Raw genomic sequence first — 19,421 nt, 5'->3', positions numbered from 1 at the left:
TTACCTGTATACTCAAATAGACTTTACACTTAGATTTTTTTTTTTTAACCAGATATGCCGGGAAGCAGAAATCTTCCGGCCAGCTTCAGCTGCGAGGAGAAGGACTTCTACATAAAAAAGGGATTCAGAATCTTTTTTTGTTGCTTCCTGACATTTCTTGCTCTGACCTGCTTTGAAAACTTCGTTCCACATATCTTCTAGAGGCATCTCTCACCAGCTCATCAGCTGAAGGACTTCATGCTAGCCTCAGGCTGCTCTAAGAATTATTTTGCTGGCCCAGGAGTGGGAGCCAGTATTGCTTAAGGCAACATTGCCATGGACAACATAACTTGAAGCCTTGGGTGGAGAGAGAGAGCGCAAGAGTAGACACTGCTGTTACTCAGATAAGAAACCAGCTCTGGTAAGAGTGTTGGAAAGAATGAAACCTTGAGATTAAATGGAGTTAATCTGGAAGATATTGTACTTCCTCCATCACCAAATTACATTGGTCTGCAGAGTACAATGAGCAATGCAGGGTGGAAGATACATAGTTCATCGCCATGTTGTCCTGAAGAAAGGGGCCATGTGTAACAGAGAGCAGAAATTTTTGACCCTTTCTTTGAACTTTCTTTGTCTTTGAGGTTTTGACACTAAAAATTACCGCTTTAAATTTCCTCCTCCAAGACTCATAAATTGGCACCATATTAACAAGGAGACCTGTTATACTGCGGGAAAGAATATAGAAAAGTTAGAAAAACATTGCTGGGTGAAGGGTAAAGCAGGAGGGACTGGTGTGCACTTTGGTCAGGCATTCAAATATTATGAGATCAGCCCTCAAAACTACAGGACAGGCTAAAAGAGGTGAATGATTTTTTTTTTTCCTAAGTAACAAATACAGCAACAGCAGTAACAAGAACAGCCATATTAATACTTCTGGGCTTCTTTTGTTTGCCTTCTAGTTTCTACATCTTTAGGGAGGGCTCAGGATCATATTTTCAGCTATTCTCCACAACAACCCGAGTTAAAGCATAGTCAAAGAAATGAAAGCTTATATTGTCTTCACATTAATTTTTTTTTGGTCTTAAAGAAACATATAAACTACTGCAAGACATATTACTCACTCATGAGATCTGGCAGGAGAGCACAAGTCACTGTGCTTGCTCAATGACATTTTTCAAACACAATGTTGGGCCAAAACCCTGCCATTGTGGTGACAATGAAGTATTTTGTGAATGTATTTTAATTCTGCAAAATACTTTAATCTGACCCCTGCAACTTTTAAATTAAATATGTTTGAACTTTCTTTCTTTTTAATTAATTTGGTTTTAAAATTTCCTTTAGTTTAAAAATCTGAATTACTAAAAACTGATTTGGTTTCAGCTGAATACATTCTTTAAGAATCTGTCCACCACAGCTCTGGCTGCTTTTGGATATTTAATATTTAGCCACGAGGTTCCTGCATGCTGACCCCATTCCAGACATAAAAGCCAAGGGGACGTAGGAGACTCCACGTCCGATGTATGACTAGTCCGTGACACAGACCTGAACTCTTTTGTAAGTCCCAGATGAAAAGCGAGCATAGACCTCAGCAAACAGGACAAAGGGAAGGAGCAAATAGAAGCAACATGATGACATGTCCCTGTAAAATGAAAGAAAATTTGAAGGAACAAGTCCTGACAGAAACCATCTTGAGAGAGTTAAGGCTGGTGGCATGTGTGAAAGAGCACAAGGAACCTGAAACAGCATTTGTAATATTTATGTTTAATGTGATCTGGATGTGGGGCTTCGCCACTGTCAGGTAAGCAGAAGGGTATGCACCCCAGCAGGCAGTGCTGGTGCAAGGGCGGCAGCACACCGGTTGCTTATCCTCTTCCCTCCCACTCAGGCAAGCACAAGATCCATGCCTGCCTGGGCATGTTACTGTGTGTAAGTACTACCGGTACTTGTTACTTTTGGCAATAGCTGTTATGATAATTATGAAAGTGGACAAAAGTGGAAGCTGAAACTTCAGGGAATAAAAGCGAGTGTCAAGTGCAGGGGGTGTGGCAGAGCCGGGGCGCCCACGGACCGGAGAGAGCTGCGGTAAGGCAGGATGTGAATGACCATGTGTGGTGGTGCATTCATACCCCCCCTTTCTTCCCTGGGCCACTTGTTGACCTTTGATGTTCACCTCGACTGCATTTAAAGAGACAGAACAGAGATATTCCGAGTGGGAAAAGGGACTATTGTCTTTAGTCCAAGCAGTGAAACAAGCTGAGAAAATACACCAGGAACAACCTGTACAAACCGGAGGTCCATTTAATTTATTAGAAGCAGTCCAGAAGGACTTGCACAAAAGCCTACAATCAGAAAATGGTATGCTTATTTGACAGGAATTGCAGAAGAAATGAGATTAACTGAAGGACATATTAAACTTTCCAAATTACAGATGCCTATAAATGCAGACCCATTAGCATTAAAACAATCTTTTAAACCCTCACCTATTTTAAACACACCTCCCTTTACCGAGGGAACACCATCAGAAGTTATTTGGTTTACTGATGCCTCAGCAAGGAGAATAAATGGCAGATGGCAATACAAGGCTGCTGCATTAAACATCAACACTGGCAAACAAATCATAGAAGAAGGTGAAGGTAGTGCACAAGTAGGAGAATTAAGGGCAGTTGTTCTAGCAGCACAAAACGGAGCAAAAGTTATCTATGTCGACTCCTATGCTGTGTGGGCAGGTGCCACACAGTGGCTTTGTCAGTGGGAAGTCCTGAACTGGGAAGTAAATAGATCTCCAGTTTGGAGATCTCAAGATTGGCAATTATTGCTTAAAATAGCCAGAAACACTCCATTCAAGATGGGATGGGTGAAAGCTCATGCCAAAAATAATGAACCAGCCACAAACTGGAATCAAAAGGTAGATGAATTGGCAAAAATTAGAAAAAAAAAGTAGGAAATTCCTTAAATTCTGAGTGGTATCGATTGGGAGAATGGCTACATCAAAAATTAGGTCATACAGGTAAAGAAGCACTTTATTTTGCTGCACAAAGTAAGGGTTGGCCCCTAGACAGGAAAACCTGTGAAATTATTCTTACAGAATGTCCTCAATGTAGATTAAAATTACAAACGAATCACCCTGCTAAAGCACCCCCCTTACATATCAGTCAGGGAAAGACTCTGTGGTCTACATGGCAAATTGATTACATTGGGCCACTAAAATCTTCTGCAGGATATCGATATATCCTCACAGGGGTAGAAGTAGTCTCCGGCTTGCTTATGGCAACTAAATGCCAAAAAGCTGATGGGAAAAACACAGTACGAGGACTATCTTCTTGGTTCTCTAGTCTACCTACTCCTGATGCTATCCAAAGTGATAATGGCACACATTTCACAAATAGGGAAGTGCAAGAATGGGCAAAACAGAAAGAAATTCAATGGGTATTCCACACCCCCTACTACCCCCAATCAAATGGGATGATAGAAAGAGCTAATGGCTTATTAAAAAAGAGCCTTAAGCCACATGAAGTCCGGTGGGATACACAACTTTCCAAAGTACTCCATCAATTAAATAATCGATATGGACCCACTGGAAGCCCTGTGGGCTGAGCATTCTTTGTAAAAGCTAAATCTAATACTCCCCCTACTGATGAAAGAAAATGTCCGCTAACATTACAGCCAGGACAACCTGTTATGGTAAATTTACCACAAATTGGAACTGTGCCTATGACTCTAACTAAACCCCATGGCCCACTTGCTTGGGAAGCTACTGATAGCAGTGGTGCAAAACATAGAATCAGTACTAGATGGATTTTTCCTTCTTTCTAAAAGGGGTAACCCGTTCGGCCTTCCCCACCGAAACGTCTTCTTTCTTTTTCTTCAACAGGAGAAGATGAACCTATACCGATGGCAACAACAATAGCAGCAGCATGTCCCCAACCCAATTTTGTTTTTCCTTTTAGTCGAGACAAGTATAATCCTCCCAATTCGGACACAAGATCCCTGGGACCATGCACTACTAAATTATACTGGAAGTCTGGGAACCCTACCAACAGATAAGACAAACCTGAACCTTGCTATTTTAGTTATACATGGGAATGAGGCATATCCAAAGGATGAAAGGAGATGGGAGACACTACACCAGAAAGAAATTAAGATATCTCACAATAACAATAGCATTCATCAAATATTATCACTTCAAGCCACACCAGGGGAAGAAATAAAAATAGGGTGCCATGCGATCAATGGCTGTACCCACAAAAAACCCCACTGAAATTAAAATAGACTACTGTCCTGGTTTCGGCTTGGATAGGGTTAAATTTCTTCCTAGTGCTGTGTTTTGGATTTAGTACGAGAAGAATGTTGATAACACACCGATGTTTTCAGTTGTTGCTAAGTGCCCTCCTAGTCCAAGGACAGCTCCCATACCTACTGACTGAGCTAGGTACACAAGATGGGAGGGAACATAATCAGGACAGCCAGCCCAGCTGGCTAATGGGGTATTCCATACCATGTGACGTCATGCTCAGTATATGAAGGGTAGGCGTGATCCAGGAAGTACCGATCGCTACTTGGTTATCGGTCAGCGCGGGTGGTGAGCAATTGCATTGTGCATCACTCATTTTGTATATTCTATCATTATTTATTATCATTATTTTCCCTTTTCTGTTCTATTAAACTGTCTTTATCTCAACCCACGAGTTTTTCTCACTCTTACCCTTCCGATTCTCTCCCCGTCCCGCTGGGGGGGCGGGGGGAGTGAGCGAGCGGCTGCGTGGTTTTTTGGCTGCCTGCCAGGAAAAACCACGACAGTCCTTTTTTGGCGCCCAACGTGGGGCTCGAAGGGTTGAGATAACGATAGATCTGATCAAAGTGTGTTAAGGCAAAATTGTTATAAGCATCCATTATATTGATTGGTCACAATGTTGATGTATTGGCTGTCAAAGTTGTGGGGCTGGCTCTCAATGTTGGGTCATGTAATACATTGCTTGCAGTATGTGTTCCCTTTTGTGCTGTTTATCATTATTCGGAACTGGGCCAAGATTATCATTTTGTTGCTGTTTTATGAGGTGATAAAATCATTGGTCGTAAGTCTAATCTGGTATCTGTACTCGGCACTGCCGTCATCTCTGTACCTCGGGAACCACCTCTTAGAAATTATTGGTAATTGCACTTTTTTCTCCTCGGAGAATGAATTTAAGGGGGAGACGGGATGGGACACTCTCTCCCACTTGTTCATCTTCCCTTCCATATCGTCAGAAACTCCTTTTTCTTCTATCCTCTTCACAAAGATGTCCACAATATTCCCTGAGAATTTTGAATATCCTTGGGATGTTCAAACAAACATGTTCATATTGCTATTTCTCCTGAATGTGGTTCAGGCCTTGTTTAGGGTTAAACAACTCTTCAGGAATACTGTCCAGAGATCAACCCTCAGGAACAAGAAAAGAGGGAGGGCAAGCAGTGGTGCCTCATCGGGGCGGGCGGAGCGGCGAGTCTCGGGGGCGGCTACAGACACAGTTGTTACTCAAAACCCCACGACAGGCACTGCGGCTACTCCAACCAAATGCAAATGGACCACTATGGAGAGAGGTATCCAGTACCTGAGAGAACTAGGCGTGCTGGAGGTGGTTTATAGTGACCTGGACAACAACCAAACGCCCAAAGATCCAGATGACGTTCAGTGCACGCGACCCATGTGGCGGAAGTTGGTACGGAGTGCACCAGCATCGTACGCCAGTTCGTTGGCAGTACTGTGCTGGAAAGAGGAAGAAGCACCAACGGTGGATGAGGTGGTTAGCAGACTTAGGGATTTTGAAGAAACTATCTCCTCCTCCCTTGTCTCAGCTGTGGAGAAACTGTCCCGAAAGGTCCAGCAACTCGAAGAGGGCATGTCCTATTCCCCACCTGTACGGACCAGTATCTCATCCATTAGGAGTCAGCGTCTTTCTCCTCAAGAGAGAGGATATTGAAAGTACACACCACGGGGCACCCTGTGGTTTTACCTGCGTGACCACGGAGAGGACATGAGGCAGTGGGATGGAAAACCTACCTTGACCCTAGAGGCACGGGTATGTCAGTTGCAAGGAAAAACAATCACACAAGGGGGTTCTCCCAGGAAAAATGCTGCTCCAGTTTTCAGGAAAAACCTGTCTCACGACGGTCCAGTTTCCAGTGAAAAGTTCCCCAGACAGAGTAGAAGGGCTGATCTTACTTTGGACTGTAATGAAGGAATTCTTGACTCATGTTTGCAAGAAGTGAGAAGCAGATACTATGACCAGAACTAGAGGGGCCCTGCCTCCGGCCAGGTGGAGGAAAGGGACAACCGGGTTTACTGGACTGTGTGGATTCGATGGCCTGGCACATCAGAGCCACAGGAGTATAAGGCTCTCGTAGACACTGGTGCACAGTGCACCCTGATGCCATCAAGCTATAAAGGGGCAGAACCCATTTGTATTTCTGGAGTGACAGGGGGATCCCAAGAGTTAACTGTATTGGAGGCCGAAGTGAGCCTAACCGGGAATGAGTGGCAGAAGCACCCCATTGTGACTGGCCCAGAGGCTCCGTGCATCCTTGGCATAGACTACCTCAGGAGAGGGTATTTCAAGGACCCAAAAGGGTACCGGTGAGCTTTTGGTATAGCTGCCTTGGAGACAGAGGAAATGAAACAGCTGTCCACCTTGCCCGGTCTCTCCGAGGACCCTTCTGTTGTGGGGTTGTTGAGGGTTGAAGAACAACAGGTACCAATCGCTACCACAACAGTGCACCGGCGGCAATACCGCACCAACCGAGACTCTCTGTTCCCCATCCATGAGCTGATTCGTCGACTGGAGAGCCAAAGAGTGATCAGCAAGACTCGCTCACCCTTCAACAGTCCCATATGGCCAGTGCGAAAGTCTAATGGAGAGTGGAGACTAACAGTAGACTACCGTGGCCTGAACGAAGTCACGCCACCACTGAGTGCTGCCGTGCCGGACATGCTGGAACTTCAATACGAACTGGAGTCAAAGGCAGCCAAGTGGTACGCCACAATGGATATCGCTAATGCGTTCTTCTCCATCCCTTTGGCGGCAGAGTGCAGGCCACAGTTTGCTTTCACTTGGAGGGGCGTCCAGTACACCTGGAACCGACTGCCCCAGGGGTGGAAACACAGCCCTACCATTTGCCATGGACTAATCCACACTGCACTGGAACAGGGTGAGGCTCCAGAACACCTGCAATACATTGACGACATCATCGTGTGGGGCAACACAGCAGAAGAAGTTTTTGAGAAAGGGGAGAGAATAATTCAAATCCTTCTGAAGGCCGGTTTTGCCATAAAACAAAGTAAGGTCAAGGGACCTGCACAGGAGATCCAGTTTTTAGGAATAAAATGGCAAGATGGACGTCATCAGATCCCAATGGATGTGATCAACAAAATAACAGCCATGTCCCCACCGACTAGCAAAAGGGAAACACAAGCTTTCTTAGGCGTTGTGGGCTTTTGGAGAATGCATATTCCAGATTACAGCCTGATTGTAAGCCCTCTCTATCAAGTGACTCAGAAGAAGAACGATTTCAAATGGGGCCCTGAGCAACAACAAGCCTTTGAACAAATTAAACGGGAGATAGTTCATGCAATAGCCCTTGGGCCAGTCCGGGCAGGACAAGATGTGAAGAATGTGCTCTACACAGCAGCCGGGGAGAACGGCCCTACCTGGAGCCTCTGGCAGAAAGCACCAGGGGAGACTCGAGGTCGACCCTTAGGGTTCTGGAGTCGGGGATACAGAGGATCCGAGGCCCGCTACACTCCAACTGAGAAGGAGATATTGGCAGCATATGAAGGGATTCGAGCTGCTTCGGAAGTGGTTGGTACTGAAGCACAGCTCCTCCTGGCACCCCGACTGCCGGTGCTGGGCTGGATGTTCAAAGGGAGGGTCCCCTCTACACATCATGCAACCGATGCTACGTGGAGTAAGTGGGTCGCACTGATCACACAACAGGCCCAAACAGGAATCCCCAGTCGCCCAGGAATCTTGGAGGTGATCACGAACTGGCCAGAAGGCAAAGATTTTGGAATATCCCCAGAGGAGGAGGGGACACGTGCTGAAGAATCCCCACTGTATAATAAACTACCAGAAAGCGAGAAGCAATATGCCCTGTTCACTGATGGGTCCTGTAGCCTTGTGGGAAAGCATCGGAGGTGGAAAGCTGCTGTATGGAGTCCTATACGCCAAGTTGCAGAAACTGCTGAAGGAGAAGGTGAATCGAGCCAGTTTGCAGAGGTAAAAGCCATCCAGCTGGCCTTGGACATTGCTGAACGAGAAAAATGGCCAGTACTTTATCTCTATACTGACTCATGGATGGTGGCAAATGCCCTGTGGGGGTGGTTACAGCAGTGGAAGCAGAACAACTGGCAGCGCAGAGGTAAACCCATCTGGGCTGCCGCGTTGTGGCAAAATATTGCTGCCCGAGTAGAGAACCTGACTGTAAAAGTACGTCATGTAGATGCTCACGTGCCCAAGAGTCGCGCCACTGAGGAACATCAAAATAACCAGCAGGTGGACCAGGCTGCTAAGATTTAAGTGGCCCAGGTGGATCTGGACTGGCAACATAAGGGTGAATTATTTATAGCTCGGTGGGCCCATGATGCCTCAGGCCATCAAGGAAGAGACGCAACATACAGATGGGCTCGTGATCGAGGGGTGGACTTAACCATGGACGCTATTGCACAGGTTATCCATGAATGTGAAACGTGCGCTGCAATCAAACAAGCCAAGCGAGTAAAGCCTCTTTGGTATGGGGGACGATGGTTGAAATACAAGTATGGGGAGGCCTGGCAGATTGATTATATCACACTCCCACAAACCCGGCACGGCAAGCGCTATGTGCTCACCATGGTGGAAGCAACCACCGGCTGGCTGGAGACATACCCTGTGCCCCATGCCACTGCCCGGAACACCATCCTGGGCCTTGAAAAGCAAGTCCTATGGCGACATGGCACCCCAGAAAGAATTGAGTCAGACAACGGGACTCACTTCCGAAACACCCTCATAGACACCTGGGCCAAAGAGCACGGCATTGAGTGGGTCTATCACATCCCCTACCATGCACCAGCCTCCGGGAAAATCGAACGATACAACGGACTGCTAAAGACAGCACTGAGGGCAATGGGTGGTGGGACATTCAAGCATTGGGATACACATTTAGCAAAAGCCACCTGGTTAGTCAATACCAGGGGGTCTATTAATCGAGCTGGCCCTGCCCAATCAAGACTCTTACGTACTGTAGATGGAGATAAAGTCCCTGTCGTGCACATAAGAAATATGCTGGGGAAGACAGTCTGGGTTACTCCTGCCTCTGGCAAGGGAAAACCCATCCGTGGGATTGCTTTTGCTCAAGGACCTGGGTACACTTGGTGGGTGATGCGAAAGGATGGGCAAGTCCGGTGTGTACCTCAAGGGGATTTGATTTTGGGTGAAAATAGCCAATGAACTGAATTTTATGATGTCAATTGTTATATGATATTGTATATCATTATTTCTATGGTTGCTATCAATGGTATAGCAGTGAAAATCACCCACATTAATGAAGAATGAGCTGACTCTGATGAAACCGAGCAAAGTGCAACGATGATAGAACTGAACGAGTGCAGCAGTACCAAAATGAGAACTGGCTTCAGGATGCAACAGCCCAACACCACACACCATCCTTCTTGCCCTGAAAGACTGTTATGACAGATGGACCCCAAAGTTGTGGACTAAAAGAACTCAATGGACATTTGTATATATTTATGTATATATATGTATGTATATGTATTATATGTATATATATGTATGTATATGTATTATATATGTATATATATATAAAAGATAGTGGTGATTAATTGAAATGTATCGAAAAATGTGAGACCTAAGCATAACGTAAATGGTATGGAATAAGGGGTGAATACTGTCCTGGTTTCGGCTGGGATAGGGTTAAATTTCTTCCTAGTGCTGTGTTTTGGATTTAGTACGAGAAGAATGTTGATAACACACCGATGTTTTCAGTTGTTGCTAAGTGCCCTCCTAGTCCAAGGACAGCTCCCATGCCTACTGACTGAGCTAGGTACACAAGATGGGAGGGAACATAATCAGGACAGCCAGCCCAGCTGGCTAATGGGGTATTCCATACCATGTGACGTCATGCTCAGTATATAAATGGTAGGCGTGATCCAGGAAGTACCGATCGCTACTTGGTTATCGGTCAGCGCGGGTGGTGAGCAATTGCATTGTGCATCACTCATTTTGTATATTCTATCATTATTTATTATCATTATTTTCCCTTTTCTGTTCTATTAAACTGTCTTTATCTCAACCCACGAGTTTTTCTCACTCTTACCCTTCCGATTCTCTCCCCGTCCCGCTGGGGGGGCGGGGGGAGTGAGCGAGCGGCTGCGTGGTATTTTGGCTGCCTGCCAGGTTAAACCACGACAACTACACTGATTTTTCTAAACGTAAAGACAATGAGAAATCTTGCTATAAAACACCAGAACCAAATTGTTGGTACAATTTCACTTTCACACAACCTGTACTCACATTTTGCTTCTGGAGTAATCGTGGTGTAGAACTGTTGTTTGATTTTATGATTAGTGAACGAAAAATTTGGAATTTGTGTACGACAGGGTGGCCGTGGGTTGATGCATACATACTTTTTAACATACTTACACCTGATCTAAATTTATCTGCAACAGCACTACACAATAACATCACCTTTCATAGGCAGGAATGGATTATTACAGATGAAAATGAAAATCAATAAATTCCATCCTTAAAGGCAACCAAAGGAGACACCATTTTGATAGGATGCCGAATTGAAAATCATACTAAATGTATGACAGCAACCTTACACATTGTTGTAAACAATGTTGAAGGAAAAGATGACATACATACCTGTCCTTTTAAACACAAATGCTGGTATACTTTTACTATATCCCATTCAGTACTCGTAATGTGTCTTTGGACAAACCCTAACTCTCATTCCAGCTTAGGTTTTCAATTCAGGATTGATACCGCACAACCACATTCACCAACTCAGCCTCCTATCACACTGTCTCCTCACATTTATAACATTGGTCCCTATATAATCAAGAACATAGGACAACAGCAAGTGCTATTTAATCCATCGTGGTCTCTAAAACGAGTGGAGCTATCAATGCAAGTTGATATCTCTACAATTAAACCTGCTTGCTCACCATTCCTGAATATGTCTTTTACAGGATGGTTAGCGTGGCTACATGGACGAACCCTCACCTCTCCAAAGCGATCGAGGAGAGATGTGACTGGCATCCTGGGAACGGGACTAGGAATATTGAACAGCATGGATGCTGAAGTTTTAGCAAACAAAATAAATTCGGCAACAAGTGATTTACATAAATTAGAACACCCATTACGATCTTCTTTGACAGCATTAGGAACGAGCCAGTGGCTTTTGGCTAATATATTGCCTACATGGGAAAGAATTAATGAAAAGGACCACCAACTAATCACAAACGCATTTGGCACAATTCAAAATAATATTTCTCTAGCTCTTAGCTGCATCCAGGCTCAATTATGGATACAATCTACCGTGGCAGCAATTATAAGGGAAGGTGATGAGGGCACCTTGCCCACTGAAATCCGAAAGGTAGTTTGGGATAATGCAACTAAATTTGAAAGGGAATTCCAGTCTTGGTGGCGTCTAGTCAATTTTACTTATGACTCCACTGACAGCAAAGTCACAGCTTTTGTTTTGACAATACGTAGTGCTTAGGTATATATCATATACCCAATCATTGCGCTGGGATTAAATCACAATGGAACGGTACACTATCCATTAGAACATAGAGTATGGGCCCAACAAAATGGGAATAAATGGCAAATTATTGATGTTGATGCATGTGTTGTGCGAGAACAACAGGGATTTATTTGTGCAAGCAATACCATTAAGGCCCAAGACATTTGTCTTGACACTAGACAAAATGTTTGTCATTTTGAAATACATCCTGATGAAACCCCTGAAACTGTAACTTATATATGTTGGAAATGGATGTGTTTGCATGAGAACTCTTTGTGGTTCTATATTTACAGACACCACCACTGTGGAAACATCTAACCACTCAAATATCTGTATTTGTAATTTTACCAAGATTATGGGATGCGACTTCAACTATTCAGCTCCTGTTACAACCCATCAGTTGCTACAATCAAGCTATGCATCTTGTCAAGATCTACTACCTACCCCCATTGGAATGAATCTTACATTAGTACGAAAACTGTTACAACATGATGAGAAGATACATCAAGTCCTAGAAAAAGGGAAGAAGGATGGAGAACATCACTGGTGGGATGTTTTATTTAGATGGTCACCAACAGTAACAGGAACTTTGAATTGGGTTTTACATCCCATGACAATTTTACTAATTTCTATTGTGCTATGCTTATTGTTGAACATTATTCTATGTGTTAAAGTGTGGAAAATAACTAAACAAATGGCACTAATACCAAAACCACCTCGCATATATAACCTTGCTTAATTTTTCTTAATAAAACCTTAATAGTTAAGTATATTAATAATTAAGTATACCAACCAAAAATTTCCCTCAAATTACAATTGGAATATGGCATTGATATGTTTATAGGGTTGCAAGAGGCGACCACACCGCCACTCTGTGATCAAGATGGATTGACTTTAGTCACGGGGTGGATTGTGGTGGTGCATTCATGCCCCCCCTTTTCTTCCCTGGGCCACTTGTTGATCTGGGCCGCTTGCTGATCTCAGAAATTTCCATGAAACCTCAGCCTTGGTGTATTGAAGTCTGGCAGTTGAGCACTCCTTGACTGTATCAGAAACTCTGCATAGCTGAGGATGGGAACATACTCCTACTGCCTGGCCCAGGTGTCCAGTAGAACAACACTGAAACCTTGAGAATTCTTTAGTAATTACCACCTGGGACTGTGGCCAGGATGGAAATTTACAGATGACTAAAGCCAACCATCTTGCGAACCTATAAACGGTGGTCCTAAGTGAGGCCCTTTGAGCTCTCCTGGACCGCAGCAGGCTGCACCCAGCATCTCCCTCTGAGTGGGACGCCTCTCAGAGCTTGCGATCTTTCAGGCCTACAATATTCGGAGGACCGCTGGGTCCTGGGTGAGTCCCTTTCGAAGCTCAACCCTTTTGCCCGTTGAGAGGGAATGCCTAGACATTCGACGTGAATATTTCTTCACTGAAATCGAGGGGAATTTTTAACAGGTATACCTTCTGTATATTTTTATATATATATATGTTTCTCTGTGTGTGTGGACTGATAGTAAGCATAATCTGTAATTAAGTTGTGATTGTCGTAGACTTACTAACTCACTTTGCAAATATTGAATTAGTTAATGATTAAGCGTTACTAAAGTTTGTAAATGATTAGTTGATAATTAAGTGTTGCTAAATTGTGAATGAAACCTAGACTGTCCCTGAAATATAAACCCTTAGATGATTTTCCTTTATATGTTTCATCCGTGTAAATAAGTAATAGAGTGAACCTTGCCATCGAATTCTATTAGGTCGCACCTTTATAAATCTCTATTAAAATCACTTTCTGCTAATATCTTTGATGGTGATTCTTTAAGCGGCCTCTAAACCACTCATTCGCGACACCGTGGCAGTCATGCTGAGTACCCCGCTGTGGGGCTGACCCTGTCAATGTTTGTCCCCTCATACCATTTCCGTGGGTTTTGTGCTGCATCCCTCGAACGCACCACTCCCGGAGAGAGGGACGAGCCCTCAGGGAGAGGCAGGTTCTCCAGAGACAGGTTTTTAGGAGGACGATGGGTTTCTAAAGCAAGGTTTGTGCTGTTTAGATGGATGTGAAGTGGACTTGGGTGGCAACTCAGGTGGATCAGGCTGCTGAAGGCAACCTTAAATATTAGCATAGATTCCCTTTGCTTCTACTTTCACATCTCAGTATGTATTGGTCTTCTAGTGGCTTAATGAGTAGCACTGAAAAGCCAGCTACAGCCATACTGATGGTTAACCATAGAGATAACAGAATTTATTGGTTAAAATTAGTGTGGTTGAATACAGCTTCATCAGTAAGGCTTAACTCATTAAAACATTTTTAAAGACTGTTTTTTAAAAAACATTTTAAATTCTTAAGCAAACGAGGACTAGATAAACATTAGATATCAAAAGGCCACAAAAGAGAGTAATAATTTAAATGTATTTGCATTTAAATATATCTTAAAATCTCTTTCCAGGTATGAAATCTACTTAGAAGTGGAGGAATGGAGAAAAAAACACAAGAAACTGAAATTGCAACTGAAAAAAACATATTATAAACAGACATTATCAAAGGTCCACCTTGTCTGGTCTCTCGGAGGACCATTCTGTTGTGCGGTTGCTGAGGGTCAAAGAACAACAGGTGCCGATCGCTACCACAACAGTGCACCGGCAACAATATCGCACCAACCGAGATACCCTGCTTCCCATCCATAAGCTGATTTGTCAACTGGAGAGCCAAGGAGTGATCAGCAAGACTCGCTCACCCTTTAACAGTCCCATATGGCCAGTGTGAAAGTCCAATGGAGAGTGGAGACTAACAGTAGACTACCATGGCCTGAACGAAGTCACGCCGCCACTGAGTGCTGCCGTGCCGGACATGCTAGAACTCCAATACGAACTGGAGTCAAAGGCAGCCAAGTGGTACGCCACAAATGATATTGCTAATGCATTCTTCTCAATCCTTTTGGCGGCAGAGTGCAGGCCACAGTTTGCTTTCACTTGGAGGGGCGTCCAGTACACCTGGAACCGACTGTCCCAGGGGTGGAAACACAGCCCTACCATTTGCCATGGACTGATCCACACCGCACTGGAACAGGGTGAGGCTCCGGAACACCTGCAATACATTGATGACATCATCATATTGCAAGACAGCAGAAGCTGTTTCTGAGAAAGGGGAGAGAATAGTCCAAATCCTTCTGAAATCTGGTTTTGCCCTAAAACAAAGGAAGGTCAAGGGACCTGCACAGGAGATCCAGTTTTTAGGAATAAAATGGCAAGATGGATGTCGTCAGATCCCAATGGATGTGATCAACAAAATAACAGCCATGTCCCCACCAACTAGCAAAAAGGAAACTAAAGCCTTCTTAGGCGTTGAAGAATGCATATCGCAAATTACAGTCAAAACGTAAGCCCTCTCTATCGAGTAACCCGGGAGAAGAACAATTTCAAGCCTTTGAACAAATTAAACGGGAGATAGTTCAGGCAGTAGCCCTTGGGCCAGTCCGGGCAGGACAAGATGTAAGGAATGTGCTCTACACCGCAGCCAGGGAGAATGGCCCTACCTGGAGCCTCTGGCAGAAAGCACCAGGGGAGACTCGAGGTCGACCCTTAGGGTTCTGGAGTCGGGGATACAGAGGATCCGAGGCCCGCTACACTCCAACTGAGAAGGAGATATTGGCAGCATATGAAGGGGTTTGAGCTGCTTCGGAAGTGGTTGGTACTGAAGCACAGCTCCTCCTGGCACCCCGACTGCCGGTGCTGGGCTGGATGTTCAAAGGGAGCGTCCCCTCTACACATCATGCAACCCATGCTACGTGGAGTAAGTGGGTCGCACTGATCACACAACAGGCCCAAACAGGAATCCCCAGTCGCCCAGGAATCTTGGAAGTGATCACGAACTGGCCAGAAGGCAAAGATTTTGGAATATCCCCAGAGGAGGAGGTGACGCGTGCTGAAGAGGCCCCACTGTATAATAAACTACCAGAAAATGAGAAACAATATGCCCTGTTCACTGATGGGTCCTGTCGCCTTGTGGGAAAGCATCGGAGGTGGAAAGCTGCTGTATGGAGTCCTATACGCCAAGTTGCAGAAACTGCTGAAGGAGAAGGTGAGTCGAGCCAGTTTGCAGAGGTGAAAGCCATCCAGCTGGCCTTGGACATTGCTGAACGAGAAAAATGGCCAGTACTTTATCTCTATACTGACTCATGGATGGTGGCAAATGCCCTGTGGGGGTGGTTACAGCAGTGGAAGCAGAACAACTGGCAGCACAGAGGTAAACCCATCTGGGCTGCCGCCTTGTGGCAAGATATTGCTGCCCGGGTAGAGAACCTGGTTGTAAAAGTACGTCACGTAGATGCTCACATACCCAAGAGTTGGGCCGCTGAAGAACATCAAAAAAACCAGCAGGTGGACCAGGCTGCTAAGACTGAAGTGGCTCAGGTGGATCGGATCTGGACTGGCAACATAAGGGTGTATTTTTTATAGCTTGGTGGGCCCATGTCTCCTCAGGCCACCAAGGAAGAGATGCAACATCTAGATGGGCTCGTGATCGAGGGGTGGACTTGACCATGGACGCTATTGCCCAGGTTATCCATGAATGTGAAACATGCGCTGCAATCAAGCAAGCCAAGCGAGTAAAGCCTCTTTGGTATGCGGGAGAATGGTTGAAATATAAATATGGGGAGGCTTGGCAGATTGATTATATCACACTCCCACAAACCCGACAAGGCAAGAGCTATATGCTCACCATGGTGGAAGGAACCACCGGATGGCTGGAAACATATCCTGTGCCCCATGCTACTGCCCGGAACACCATCCTGGGCCTTGAAAAGCAAGTCCTGTGGCGACATGGCACCCCAGAAAGAATTGAGTCAGACAACGGGACTCATTTCCGAAACACCCTCATAGACACCTGGGCCAAAGAGCATGGCATTGAGTGGGTCTATCACATCCCCTACCATGCACCAGCCTCTGGGAAAATCGAGCGATACAATGGACTGCTAAAGACTACGCTGAGAGCAATGGGTGGTGGGACATTCAAGCATTGGGATACACATTTAGCAAAAGCCACCTGGTTAGTCAACACTAGGGGATCTGTCACTCGAGCTGGCCCTGCCCAATCAAATCCCTTACGTACTGTAGATGGAGATAAAGTCCCTGTTGTGCACATAAAAAATATGCTGGGGAAGACAGTCTGGGTTACTCCTGCCTCGGGCAAGGGAAAACCCATCCATGGGATTGCTTTTGCTGAAGGACCTGGGTGCTCTTGGCGGGTAATGCAGAAGAATGGGGAAGTCCGATGTGTACCGTGAAAATAGCCAATGAACTGAATTGTATGATGTTAATTGCTCTATAATTCTATATGTCGTATCAACGGTATTGCAGTAAGAATCACCCAGATTAGTGAAGAATGAACTCTGATGAAACCGAGCAAAGTGCAACGATGATAGAACCGGATGAGCGCAGCAGTAATCGAACCAGAACTGGCCTCCGGATGCAACAATCCAACACCACACACCATCTCTCCTGCCCTGAAAGACTGTTATGACAGATGGAGCCCAAAGTCATGGACTAAATGAATTCAATGGACATTTTAGAGGGATGGCCCATAGACTAAGGGAATGATATCTGTGTGTGTATAGCAAAAGACAGGAAAAGTGATGGTGATCAAATGGAATGTATAGGAAATTTTGAGATCTGGGCATGACGTAGATGGTATAGAATAAGGGGTGGATACTGTCCTGGTTTTGGCTGGGATATAGAGTTAATTTTCTTCCTAGTAGCTGGTATAGTGCTGTGTTTTGGATTTAGTATGAGAAGAATGTTAATAACACACTGATGTTTTAGTCGTTGCTACGTAGTGTTTACACAAAGTCAAGGACTTTTCAGCTTCCCATGCTCTGTCAGGTGCACAAGAAGCTGGGAGGGGGCATAGTCAGGACAGCCAGCCCAGCTGGCCAATGGGGTATTCCATACCATATGACATCATGCTCAGTACATAAACTGGGGGTTAGTTGGGGAGGGACGATCGCTGCTTGGGGACGGGCTGGGCATCGGTCAGCGGGTGGTGAGCAGTTACATTGTGCATCACTCATTTTGTATATTCTATTCATTATTATTATTATTTTTATTATTAGTAGTGTTATTATTACTATTTTTCCTTCTTTTTCTGTTCTATTAAACTGTCTTTATCTCAATCCACGAATTTTACTTTTTTTTCCCGATTCTCTCCCCCATCCCACTGGTGGGGAGGGATTGAGCGAGCGGCTGTGTGGTGTTTGGCTGCCTGCCGGGTTAAACCACAGCAATCGCCCACTGAATTACATGGTCACAGTCTTACCTAACTTCATTTTGGAGCCGTTATTTCCCTGAGCTCAGAGCTTTATCCAAGAAAAGGGATGAGAGAGTGTAAACATTGTCCAGATGGTATACAAAAGCTGACTTCTGGGCATGTGAGGCTGCCGTTGAGCACACCTGTTTTGGTCATGTCCACTTGGGACTCTAATTGCTTAATCTCATGGGGTCGTTACTTGCCTTGCTCAGATGCCTTGCCTACAAGCTACAGTCAACCTCCCAGTTGCTTGGGCTGCCTACCTGGGATGCCTACCATGGGCTGAATGGATGTCATCACAGTTAAAAAGAAGTAAGTTTCATTAGGGAATACATTACCCAAAGTGGTTCCGATGAATAAAGCAAAGGGTCTTTATTCTGCTCTTCCTAACTCCAATGAGATATCAGAGGAAGGCTTATTTCCAATTTCAGCACTATGGTTTAAGAGAGATGTTGCCTATGTGGATGGAGTAGAACAGCAAAAGTGAAAGGAGGGCTGGAAATTGCAGTGCACGGGGAGAGGTGGAAAGGTAGCTCTCGGTACCTGCAAGGGCAGCACAAGCACGACAAGGTGAGCTGCAGTGGGAGGGCTCACCCATCTTATGCCCTCTTGAATGACCAGCATGGTTCTTGTGGAGAAGTCTGCCGGGTTCTGTGCAATGTCAGCATCACATGAACAGGAGCCAGTGTCCCAGACAGAAAGAAGACAAAAGGACTCACTGGTTTTTGGGTCTCTGCACATAGGCATGGTGCAGAACATACTGCCCTGAAGTTATACCTTCCTGTAATTTAGGGGGTGACCGCACCTACAGTATTACAGGGCTTTTTCCTTGCTGTGGGTACAGCGTAGGCCAAGAAGGAGCTTTTTGTTTGCTATTCACCTCACTGAACAATATAAGATCCGCTGGCAAGAGCTCTTTGCCGTCAGCAGAGCTGCATGCACTGCAGGAGGAGCTGACTACCTGCAGACCCTCAGACAGGCCAGGCAGTTCCCCTTCCTTCCCGGCTCCTGCAGCAGCTCCATTCTTGCACTCTGCCTTGCACAGGATCAGCCACTAAAATGTGTACAGGAAAATTAGGTATATGCTGGATCTTATTGCCTACCATGTGTGTGGATTAACATCACATACTCCTGTCTGGACTTGTGGGGATGGCACTGAGTTTTGTATGTAAGGCACAATTTTTATCTTAGCTTTCACTCCACGGTGGGTTATATGTAAGGAGTGTTGCCTTAAAAGTCCAAATGAAGGGAAAATGTCAAAGCCAAGTCATAAATTGATCAGAGTCATATGAACCTCTGCCAAGGCCTTATATGAAAGTGAAGCAACGCTGGTGAAAAACAGTAAACATGGATTGCTTAC

This window comes from Calonectris borealis, chromosome W, assembly GCF_964195595.1.
Source record: "Calonectris borealis chromosome W, bCalBor7.hap1.2, whole genome shotgun sequence".
Lineage (NCBI taxonomy): Eukaryota > Metazoa > Chordata > Aves > Procellariiformes > Procellariidae > Calonectris > Calonectris borealis.
This window is presented reverse-complemented; position numbering follows the sequence as displayed.